At 44.6% G+C, this 12,033-nt stretch overlaps 1 protein-coding gene across 1 annotated transcript in view; it reads left to right on the forward strand.

The window, feature by feature from the left end:
* LOC126297748 (neurofilament heavy polypeptide-like) overlaps positions 1-12,033 on the forward strand; it is a 372,495-nt gene that overhangs the window by 294,610 nt on the left and 65,852 nt on the right. The gene's annotated exons all lie outside the window — the stretch shown is intronic.

The following is a 12,033-nucleotide window of genomic DNA, read 5'->3' on the forward strand; positions in this document are numbered from 1 at the left end:
TTTGGCATTGCTGCATCATATCGATGTGAGTTGTGACTTGACTGCAAGTACACATCCATGCTAGATTCAGTCTGTCTTATATCAACTTTATTTGGCACTGTAGATACATGAAATGATAGAATGATCAGCTGCAGGGTGGTATGATATTACATACATTTTTTTATCAATTCATAAAACGGATTTCTTAAAAGTGGAGTCATATTTCGTAATATTTCTAGCTGAAAGTTTAAAATTGTGATATAAATATTTACATACTGTCCTAATGTATTTTTATATTATTATACTTCGTTTTTTACGATTATGTGTACCCATTTTTATTCTGATTGGTTGATTTGAGGTGAAGGGAGAAGTAGTAGGTGGAGCATCTTGTACTTCAGCGTATGCTCCTCACTTGGTGGCACCAGTTGAGATCACAGCAGCTGAGAAGAGTGCTCCACCTACCATCTTCGAAGGATGCAATGGGTATAACATGTCTTATTGTATTTTATCCTTATAAGTATTTTGTCTTATTTTATTGTAGATCTAGTAAGGTTTCTATTACTTTCTAAATTAAATTACAGGTCTGATGATGGTCATGTGATATGACCGAAACCGGCCACCAATGTTCTTGTAACATACGTGGTGTGATTAAGACTGAATTTTAAAAACAGTTTTACTTATTTAGTCATTTGAGACTTCAAAGTAAAGGGCACATACTTCAGTCTTTCTGCGTTAGGCTTCGGTTGGGTCTTCTTAAAATAGTTTTTCAGTGGAAAAAACACTTCTGTAATATTCGGTAAAATTTAATATTAAACGGTCAATTTTTCTGATATTAGGCCATCATAAGGTACAAACGTGTGTATGATTTGACAAGTTCTTTCAATCGGGATAATACTGGGTGGTTATAATAAAATTGTCACTACTTGAGAGGGTCCCCCTGAAAAACGAGTGATCGTAGGACAATGGAACTTGTGGAATAATTTGTAACGACGTGCGGGAGAGAAATAACGAATAAACCATTGAAAGAAACACAATTTAATATCCACTTCAGAGGCTAACATTTGTTGATCGCGTACCGCGTTTACGTTCCAGGTTACAAAAGTTGTTCATTGTGACGATCATCTGCATCCATCACTGCCTGGAACGGCACCAAAGATACTACTTCACAAATATTCGTAGCACTTTTCGAACGGTGGACCATGGAATGCCCTGCTTGAAGATCACACATTACGTCCAGTATATTCACCTATGGCAACAGTAATTTCAACAATTTGTGGCGCAATTGGCCGTCGACCTCTCCCGGGAGCAATTCCCATATAGGCCGTTAAATTGTACTTCGAATGGCACTCTTCAACTCCGGTGCGGAAAGGGGACGTCTCAGTATTCCTTAAATGCGTCGAAGTTTGTGAAGAGCAGCAGCACTATCGCTGTTGAAACTTCCTGGTAGATAAAAATTGTGCACCGTACCGAGACTCGAACTCGGGACCTTTCTCTTTCGCGGGAAAGTGCTCTACCAACTTTTTTATAATTTTGTTCGGCATTGTTCGTTCCTTTTGGTCTGGGCGGACGTCACATGATATCTGTTAAAGTTGATCGTTGATTCCTTCACTCATTTTTTTTTTTTTTTTTTATTACAGAGGACATTCGGCCCTCTGACCGAACACGCTGAACTACCCTGCTGGCACGCTACTCAATCACTATGAACGTAGTTTCAACTTTGCTTCACGTTAACTACGAAAGAATGAGTCAGTGCAGCGGCGTAACTGTCCTAGGAAAAACTTTTACACTGCGGCGCCCGCCATCATCTCCCTTCTCCCTCTTCCAAGCTGATATGTCTTCAGTTTCTGTTCCATCCTCATAGTTGGTTAGCGTTTATATTCCTCTGAGGTCAACAGAACTTCACAATGAGGTAAAAGGTTACACTGCAATAACTTTTTCTATGATACTATTCGACATGAAACACGCGTCTTTAGTCATTCCCACCAGTAGCACCTTCCAACCCATTCACTTCTTTTCATTGTACTTTTTTCTCGTCCTACTACGCCCTGCCTCTTGTCTTTTTTTTCCAGACTTTGTCGCCCTCCCAGACTTTGTCGCCCATCATAAAATATCTTCCCTTTGGAAATGGCGCCGTACGCTAGCTGGGCTAATGATTTGGTGCCTATTGCTTTGTGCACAATCAGTGAATCTAAATTAGCACTGGCGGAGAAAGTATAATGCGTCTTGTCCTCAGCTGTCTATCCTTAGTAACCTGATACACTGAAAGACACCTTTTTCAGCAACCCAAAATGTGAGAGCTGCAGACTGTCCGCAGAGCACTTACATTTTAAGGCAGAAGTTCTCAACTCACCTCTTTGATTTTATAGTCTATAACTGTAACAATACTCTTCTTAGTTCCTCTCAGGGCTCTTACGACTCTTTCGCTCGTGTGTGGCAAACAGAGGGTCCCAGGCTATTACAGTACCTACTTCCTTTTTTGTGCTGCAATCTCCCATCTCTGATTACGCTTACCTCTTTCTTTGGCATGGTGCCAGCCTTTAATGTTGATCCAGCTATTTTCCTAGGTACTGTTTTCTTTCGTCGACGTCTTCATTAATTTCATTTACATAATCTTTCGGTTAGTTATAGTTAGCTACGTGTTCCACTGATCAATCTCACGGTAACCGTTATGATGTGGAACGCGTCAAGTGCATAAGAAAAGCATACATGGATGAAGGTATTTTATTTAAAGTTTAAAGATTTTATTACCTATCCCAGTCCCTTAAATGACACAAAATGCATATGTTATACCTACAGATTTATTTATTCCTATTCAAGAATTCATCTATGGTATAAAAGGAGTGTTCAAGGATATATGATTTCAGTTTATTTTTAAAACTGTTACTGCCGTCTGACATTTTTATTTCTTCTGGTAATTTACCGAAAAGCTTTACAGCAGCATATTTTACTCCTTTCTGTGACATAGGTTAAGTAGAGGATATTGCAAGTCTTCCTTTCTTCTGGTATACACACATCAAAAAAGGTTTTGCGTCACCTCGGTTCCGAGAGTTCCGGAATCTGTACATAAAATTCGAATAGAGATCAAAATAATAATTTCCGCCATTCTTATTGCTCATGAGAACCACACGTTGCATGTTGTACCACACCCATACAGAGGTGGTTGTCCAGATTGCTATACACACCGGTACCTCTAATACCCAGTAGCACGCCCTCTTGCATTGATGCATCCCTGTATTTGTCGTGGCATACTCTCCAGTAGTTCACCAAAGCACTGTTAGTCCAGATTGTCCGACTCCTCAACGGCGATTCGGTGTAGATCCCTCAGAGTGGTTGGTAGGTCACGTCGTCCATAAACAGCCCTTTTCAGTCTATCCCAGGCATGTTCGATACGGTTCTTGTCTGGAGAACATGCTGTCCACTACTCGAGCGATGTCGTTATTCTGAAGAAAGTCATTCACAAGATGCTCGCGATGGGGACTCTAATTATCGTCCATGAAGACGAATGCCTCGCCAATACGCTGCCGATATGCTTGCACTATCGGTCTTAGGATGGCATTCACGTATCGCACAGCCGTTATGGCACCTTCCAGGAGCACCAGCGGCGTACGTCGGCCCCACATAATGTCACCCCAGAACAGCAGTGAACCTCCACCTTGCTGCACTCGCTGGACAGTGTGTCTAAGGCGTTCAGCCTGAGCGAGTTGCCTCCAAACACGTCTCCGACGATTGTCTGGTTGAAAGCATATGCGATACTCATCGGTGAAGAGAACGTGATGCCAATCCTGAGCAGTACATTCGGCATGTTGTTAGGCCGATCTCTACCGCGCTGCATGGTGTCGTGGTTGCAAAGATGGACCTCGCCATGGACGTCGGGAGTGAAGGTGCGCAATCATGCAGCCTACTTGAGTGGTAACAAGACTCCTGTGGCTGCAAGAAAAGCATTATTCAACATGGTGGCGTTGCTGTCTGGGATTCTCCGAGCTATAATCCGGAGATGCGGTCATCCGCTGCATTAGTAGCCCTTGGGCGAGTTTATCTCCATGTCCGAACATCGCCGCTTTGGTTCACTGCGAGCCGCCTGACAGTGTTTCCAATGTTTACGCTTTGTTCAAGTGTCATCCACATGCAAGACAGACCCAAAATGCGGAAACTGTGGATGATTGCACACCTTGTAAACAACCGCCTTTGTATGTCAGTTTTACTAAACACCATCATCACATTGCCATTACTTAAAAATAAAAAATACCAGAATAGAAATCACTTGACTGCCTATCATATACTGAGCGAAAAGGAAAATATGAAAGCCTGCTTTCAATCGACGTGGTGACTAGTTATGCAAGCCAACGCCGCATCCCCCCCCCCTCCCCCTCTCCCCCAACCTCATTATTTTCCAAATCAAGTATCTACCACTGCGCTTCAGTCTTGCGGTTCCCATAACACTGTCTTCGGGAGACAATTCCCACGCCTGGCCGGAGAAACAGCTTGCTTCGCCAGTGTCTATCGTTGACAGGGCTCCCTTTTGGGACCACTGTCTCGGGAAACCCACATATCAGAGGCACACCACCAGCCAATGGCTCAGAGCTGCGGCCTGTGGGTGCTTTATTCGTTGATGTTGTCTCGCCCACACTGGTTTCTGGACATGACCAATCCACGTGATCCCTTCACGCCAAACTAGGACACTCAACATGATGATTCAGTGCATCTGTATTGGATACTACGATCACCTGTTAAAAAGGCAACCACCAATTTCCTCTGATTCTCCAGGAATTTCCTCTTACTTCTCCAAGACTCTCACTTCGCTGACGACCATTTCCCCCCAACGCTTTATGGTTACTAGTCATTCTGTTCGAATCGTACTTGCCCCAGGAGGGCAAGTAGAGGTGTCTGTATGTGCATTCGCACATACGTCAGTGAGTGGATTCTCCTCCATACGACTCTCAAAGCGATAGCAGTCAGAATGCAAACATTCGTAACATTCATTTACCTACAGGCAGGGCACTTACTTCCCCTATGGGGAAGTAACACTTGGTCTGGTGGGGCCATCTGATTGACCAGCTTCTGTCCTGCCTTTATGTAATCTCCCTCTCCTCAATGATCATACTCCTTCCTACTTCAGTGCCGCTCGTTGCATCTTCTTAGATATCGATGTGACAGTCTCTTCCCCCAACCTTGTGCATTCAGTCCACTATCTCTGTGACGATGATCATGTATCATGTCACTTGTAGCCGCCCAACGGACCAATTACCACGATTCTGTCTTTTAAGTGTCAACTGGAAATTACATACTTTCGCTGTCACCTTCAGCCCCTCTGTCAGACTGCCTCAGTGAGGTTGCGGGAGACGTCTCTGATAAAATTGCCCATACTGCTGGAACTACTATTCCTCTTCCTACAGGCATGCTCCTCAACTTGCCAGTTTCCTGGTAAACCGAAGACATTGCAACAGCTTTTCAGGATCGTCACAGGACAGTGCAGTGTCTCAAGTGGTGTCCTTCACTGGTCGCCTTCCTCACTTTTGAGCGACTCTGCACTAAGCCTCGCAAACCAATTATGTCCAATGGGGAGGAATGCTGAAAGCGCTCTCTCTCTCTCCTTGTAGACATATAACTCTTCCTGCCAGGGGTGGACCAAGCTCTGTAATCTTCTATGCCAAAGATAGAGACTGTTATGGGTCTCGTCCTTCAGGATTATCTTCGTACCGATATGTTGGTTCTTGCTGAACACCTGTTTGCCCCACATTGTGAGAATGTCAGCTCCCACTTATCCAGTTACCTTTTCAAGGCAGAAACGACAACTTAGACAGCCCCCTATGTTTCACCCCCTCCCAAGCCTAATTATATAATCTCTTCACTGATTGGGAACTACACTCATGCTCATAAATTAAGGATAATCGCAGAATGTGGTGCTACACAATGTGGCACTGCACAAAACTGGCGCTAATAGCATAGGCACATAGGGAACACACACGACACAGATCTGTAAGTCCACGGTAATCGTGATAAGTTGAGAAAACCGTCCCGAGACACGTGTGCTACAAAACGCCACTGTTTCCTGCGCATCTACCCCGACATCAATATGGGATATGATCACCACGCACATCTACTCAGGCCGCTCAACGGGTGGTCGAGCAGCTGCTGGGGTATAGCCTCCCATTCTTGCACCAGTGCCTGTCTGAGCTCCTGAAGTGTCCTAGGGGTTTGAAGACGTGCAGCGATACGTGGACCGAGAGGATCCCAGACGTGCTCGATGGTGTTTAGGTGTGGAGAACAAGCAGGCCACTCCATTCGCCTGACCTCTTCTGTTTCAAGTTACTCCTCCACGATGGCAGCTCGTTGGGGCTGTGCGTCATCGTCCATCAGGAGGAAGTGGGACCCACTGCGCCCCTGAAAAGATGGACATACTGGTTCACAATGACGTCTCGATACACCTGACTTGTTACAGTTCCTTTGTCAAAGACATGCAGGGGTGTACGTGCACCAATCATAACCCCACTCCACACCATCAAACCACGACCTCCATACAGGTCCCTTTCAAGGACATTAAGGGGTTGGTACCTGGTTCACGCCAGATGAAAACCCGGCGAGAACCACTCTTCACACTATACCTGGACTCGTCCGTGAACATAACGTGGGACCACTGTTCCAATGACCATGTACTGTGTTCTTGACACCAGACTTCACAGGCTCTCCTCTGACTAGGGATCAGTGAAATGCACCTTGCAGGTCTCTGGACGAATAAACCATGTCTGAGCCGTCTGTAGACACTGTGTCTGGAGACAACTGTTCCAGTGGCTGCAGTAAGGTCCCGAACAAGGTTACCTGCAGTAATCCGTGGCCGTCTGCAGCCACTGATGTTGAGATATCGATCTTCTTGTGGTGTTCTACACTGTGGACGTCCCGTACTGCAGCGCCTGGACACGTTTCCTGTCTTTCAAATGCCGCCATAAATGAAAGTCAAGATGGTTGAGGTCAGGAGAGCGTGGAGGCCATGGAATTGGTCCGCCTCTACCAATCCATCGGTCACCGAATCTGTTGTTGAGAAGCGTACGAACACTTCGACTGAAATGTGCAGGAGCTCCATCGTGCATGAACCACATGTTGTCATACTTGCAAAGGCACATGTTCTAGCAGCACAGGTAGAGTATCCCGTATGAAATCATGATAACGTGCTGCATTGAGCGTAGGTGGAAGAAACTAAAATGAGCTCTAACATGGAAATTAAGCGTTTCCGGTCATATGTCCACATAACATCTTTTATTTCTGTGTGAGGAATGTTTCCTGAAAGTTTGGCCGTACCTTTTTGTAACACCCTGTATAGGTCGATGGTGTGACCTATTCTTGAGAACTACTTAAGTGTTTGGGATCTGTATCAGGCCAGGTCAAAGGAAGACATCGAAGCGATTCAGAAGCGGACGGTTAGATTTGTTACCGGTAGGTTCTAACATGTGAATGTCGTGGAGATGCTTCGGGTACTCAACTGGGAAGCCGTGGAGGAAAGGTGGCGTTCTTTTCGAGAAACACTATTGGGGAAATTAAGAGAACCGCCATTTAAAGCTGACTGCCGAACGATTCTGCTGCCGCTAACATACATTGCGCGTCAGGCCCATGGACCGAGCGAGGTGGCCCAGTGGTTTCCACACTGGACTCGCATTCGGGAAGACGACAGTTCAAACCCGCGTCCGGCTACCCAGATTTAGGTTTTCCGTGATTTACCTAAATCGCTTCAGACAAATGTCGGAACGGTTCCTTTGAAAGGGCACTGCCGACTTCCTTCCCCAACCTCCCCTTATCCGATGGGACCGACGACCTCGCTGTTTGGTCCCAACCTGAGGACCACGAAGACAAGGTACGAGAAATTAGGAGGCAGGCACAGTCGTTTTTCCATCGCTCTATTTGCGAGTGGAACAGGAAAGGAAATGATCACTAGTGGTACAGGGTAATTTCCGGGAAGCGCCATACTGTGGCTTACCGAGTATCAATGTAGATGTAGCTCAGCTGTAAATACAGGAAAGCGCTAAGTTTATAAAGTCTGGCTACGAAACAGGTATTTCAGTTTCTCTAGGCCTGCCTCCTTCCCTTCACAAGGGTCCACATAAAACTCTTAGACGCTTAGAGCTCAAAGCATATCTCAAAAAAAAAAAAAAAAAAAATTCAGACTCTTCAGCCAAGCGCTGTGGCTACAGAACGGGTGACTTGTCAGTTCGAGGCCGCGCATGTTCGCTCGCCTGAGTTTGCATGGCTGGCTTGCAGATTTGTGATTTCCTAAGATAGCTGGTATTTTCCGACATTCGCCGCAGAGAAACGTCTGAAAGTGCTCCCAGGAAGTAGGATCTTATCCCAGCTCTATTAGCGGAAGCATGAAATGGCCAATGAAAATGCCTACAGTTAATTCATTCTTATTGATTGGAAGCGTAAATGTGAAATAGATTCGTGAAGCTGTCTGGCAGCTCGTGAAGTAGGGGAATCGACTGACAGCCCTCGCGGGTTTAGGTGAGGTCTACTGCCTTTTGATGTCTAACGCCTTTTGATGGCTTGGATAGTATACTAAATGTTTTCGAAATCAGTAGTTGATGATCCTCAGTGACCAGACAAGCTACACTTCCAGTAAGGAAGGGCTACACGAATGGAAAGTGCGTTCCCGCAAGCCAGAGTGGAGTTCTACTTAGACACTTCCTGGTTTTATGGATGCCTGTTGCCTTTAAGTGAGCGTACACATGACCAGTTGGCAGCGCCCTTACATCAGACCGCGGGGCCAGTAGCTAGTTAGACAGTGGTGTTTCACTGAACGAAATAATCTTGGCGAGATGTAATTACAGCAGACAAATTGTTTACTTCCGCGGAAATTTTAGTGTTGCGTTTTTGTGAAACTTCTCCCCTTATCGACATTGACTGCATCTGTTTTTTTTTATGTGGCGAGTATCAATAGAAGTGATTAGGGCCCAGTTGGAGCGGTGCAAAAACTGTTAGCAGTGAACATATTCCAGTCCAACAGTCTTATTGAATATTTGAATAGTAGTCTCGATATTTGTGGCTAGATTGCTTACAGGGCATTTTAAGTACTGACTTTGGAGTATAGAAAAGTTTAACCTTGCCTCTCGGGGCAAGGCGAGGCTGACGCCACTTAGACTGATTTTACTTGTGCAGCAGTGCAAACAATCTTGATCCGCCAATCAAAGTGTCTGATTAAATAAGTATAAGTGTGGACCTTTACTTCGCGTTATTTGTCTGACGCGCCGCCGATCGCCAAGGTTGTGGGGGTTATGGGCGCGGCCTCTAGAGCGATCTCTCGCCACGCTACGGAAGCTCAGAGGCGCGAACGAAGGTACGTTTCGTTATCTCTTGCCCATAGGATTATTGGTTCAAGCCCGTCGCGCGGAGTGGCCGCACGGTTTGAGGCGACATGTCACGGATTGCGCGGCCCCACCCGCAGGAGGTTAGTCCTCCTCCGGGTATGGGTGGTTGTGTTGTTCTTAGCATAAGTTAAGTAGTATGTAAGTCGTCCTTCAGCCCGTCCACGTGTTTCCAAGGTTGTTTAGATTACGCTGCAGAAATTTCGGTGGGAAGCCCGTACACATCCCCCACACAATCCCGATCTCTCACTACGCGATTTCCAAATATTTGGAGCCCCTAATAAAGACATTTGTGGCCGTCGGTTTGTTTCCAACGAAGAGGTGTATGCCTGGGTAGTCATGGTTCCGTAGGCGACCGCAAATATTTTTCCATGGAGGCATTGACCGTCTTGGCTTATGGTAGGATAAATGTATTCATAAATACGGCGATTACTTTTGAAATAATAAACAGTTCACTTTTCCCCATGTCTCGATTTCATTTGACTGCTACTTATATTCCATACGGCCGTCTGGCAGAACTACACGGAACCTAATTTTGAAAACTAATAACCCTGGGAGTTCCCAAGACACGGGAAAGCCCGTCACCATTGGTTGTATGAAATACTAGCACAGAAACAGCGGCGAAGTATTAACTGTGCATTTAAAGCTTGTCAGTGTGTCACACTGTGTTCATATTTGGGAAAAATCCACTTTAACAATTAAAAGCTGCAGAAAATGAGTATAAAAAGTTCTGCGAGGTTCGAGACGTCTTTTAACAGATCCAATTGCTTGGGCTCGTGCAAACTAATACAGCAATGTCTCGGATCGCACTTGATTCACGTGGAATCTGTTCTTACAGCGATCCTCTTGGAATTATTACGACTCCAACAGGTTGACATTAGCGGCTAAAACTTGCGTTCCACCTCACTCATCACCTTGTGTTATAGAGAAAACACGGCAAGGATGATTTCTTCGAAATGCTCGAGAATGACTTACTTTCCCAGCCTGCTGTACTTAACACCGACGACGTTGACACACACTAACTTTCCTCTCTACAAAATCCTCCGCCTTTCTTCAGGTCTACTTTCATTAACAACTACTTAAGGTACCATTTTAGCATTCTAAATTCGCGTTATGTTGGACTTTTGGAAACCTAAAAAAATACAAATTTCTATCAATGGTCTCTTTGCAGGTACGAAATGAAAAAAGAAATGTTAAAATAATTATTTTGCAATTTGTATACTCATAAGAATTTCCAATGTTGGTAAATAAAATTTACCTCTTGTGCTAAAAAAAAAAATACTACCTGATGTAAAGGTCACTGTTGGTACTCAATATAAAGTTGACAAGCAACTAATGGCAACTAGATCGCCACAAATTATTTTTCCAGATATGTGTAGGCGCGATCAGTTCGCCGACCAATAATTTATGAAGTCGGAGTAATCTACTTGGCGAAGGCTGGTGTCTAAATGATTATGAAGTAATTCCAACAATCAGCACAGAGGAATATCCTTTTTCTGTAGCGCCTGAACCACCTCCGCCCCCCCCCCCCTTTTTCGTCTCCCTCCCAGCACATGTAAATAATGTCATCTGAAGTTGACTCGAAGTGAGAGATGACTGAGGGTCTAGTCAGCACGTGACTTGAGCGGTCACGTGTGCTTGTGGGTTTGGTCAGGGAGGCCGAGCGTAAAGGGCTTCCCTCCCTGTATCGGCGAAGCCACACCGTGTACCCGGTGCTCACGGAACCTTTCCTCTTCGTTGTCTGCAGCAGCGAAAATTTGAGTTGCAAACTGGACTAGGTAGTCATTATTAGCACTGACAACTTCCGGGTGTGTCACAGAGCGTCACTACTGGTACGCACTCTTGTAGCAACTTTGGTCAAAGAACGACACTGGCGCAGTGACTGCTGTTACTTGCTTTAGAATCTCATTCTATAGTTTTGCTACAGAACAGTTTCGGCAGTGTAGACATTTTCAACTGTTTGAAATAAATACCATAGGTAACATCGCTAAAATACAAATAGAAAACTTCCATTGGTTCTTCGGCTGACAAAAGTTAAACTGAAAGAAATTACATGATATATCCAATAAAAGAGCTTATTTACATCACGATTAAAACTTATGTTGCTTATACGTCGTTAAAGTGGGGTTGTCATGGTTTTGAAACTGTTTATGTACATTTAAGAAGAATAGAGAAAACAAGAATACTAAGACATGTACTGGGATGAGAAACTGAAGCAAGATAACGATCCATGATTACCTGGCTCCAAAATGTACAACTGATAACAAGACTTGGCACAGCAGTAGTTACTGCATAATTTGGTAGAAGTTACATAAGATCGAAATACATGAACATCGCGGAAAAAACAATGTTCAGTACTGTTGCTGATATGCTAAAATTTGAGCTATTATGGAGGAGAAACAGCTTCTGTATTGGGAAATATCAATCATAAATTAAAAAGTTTCCGGCATACAATAGAAAATATACAGTAAAACAATTTATTACATCAACAAACTTCAAAATAAGCATGAGTCTGTCTTGACTAGCTGATACGTAACACAGCACATGCACGTGAATAGCGTATTGGTTTATGATCAGCACCATCTCACGGGCAGCTAGTCGGAGATAAACTTAAGCAGCACGAAATCTTTGCCTACCTACGAAACTGACATAGTGCATGAATGGATGACAGGAAGATACAGGAGGATTACTGTTTCTGTAACCCATG

This window comes from Schistocerca gregaria, chromosome X (assembly GCF_023897955.1).
Source record: "Schistocerca gregaria isolate iqSchGreg1 chromosome X, iqSchGreg1.2, whole genome shotgun sequence".
Classification (NCBI taxonomy): Eukaryota; Metazoa; Arthropoda; class Insecta; order Orthoptera; family Acrididae; genus Schistocerca; species Schistocerca gregaria.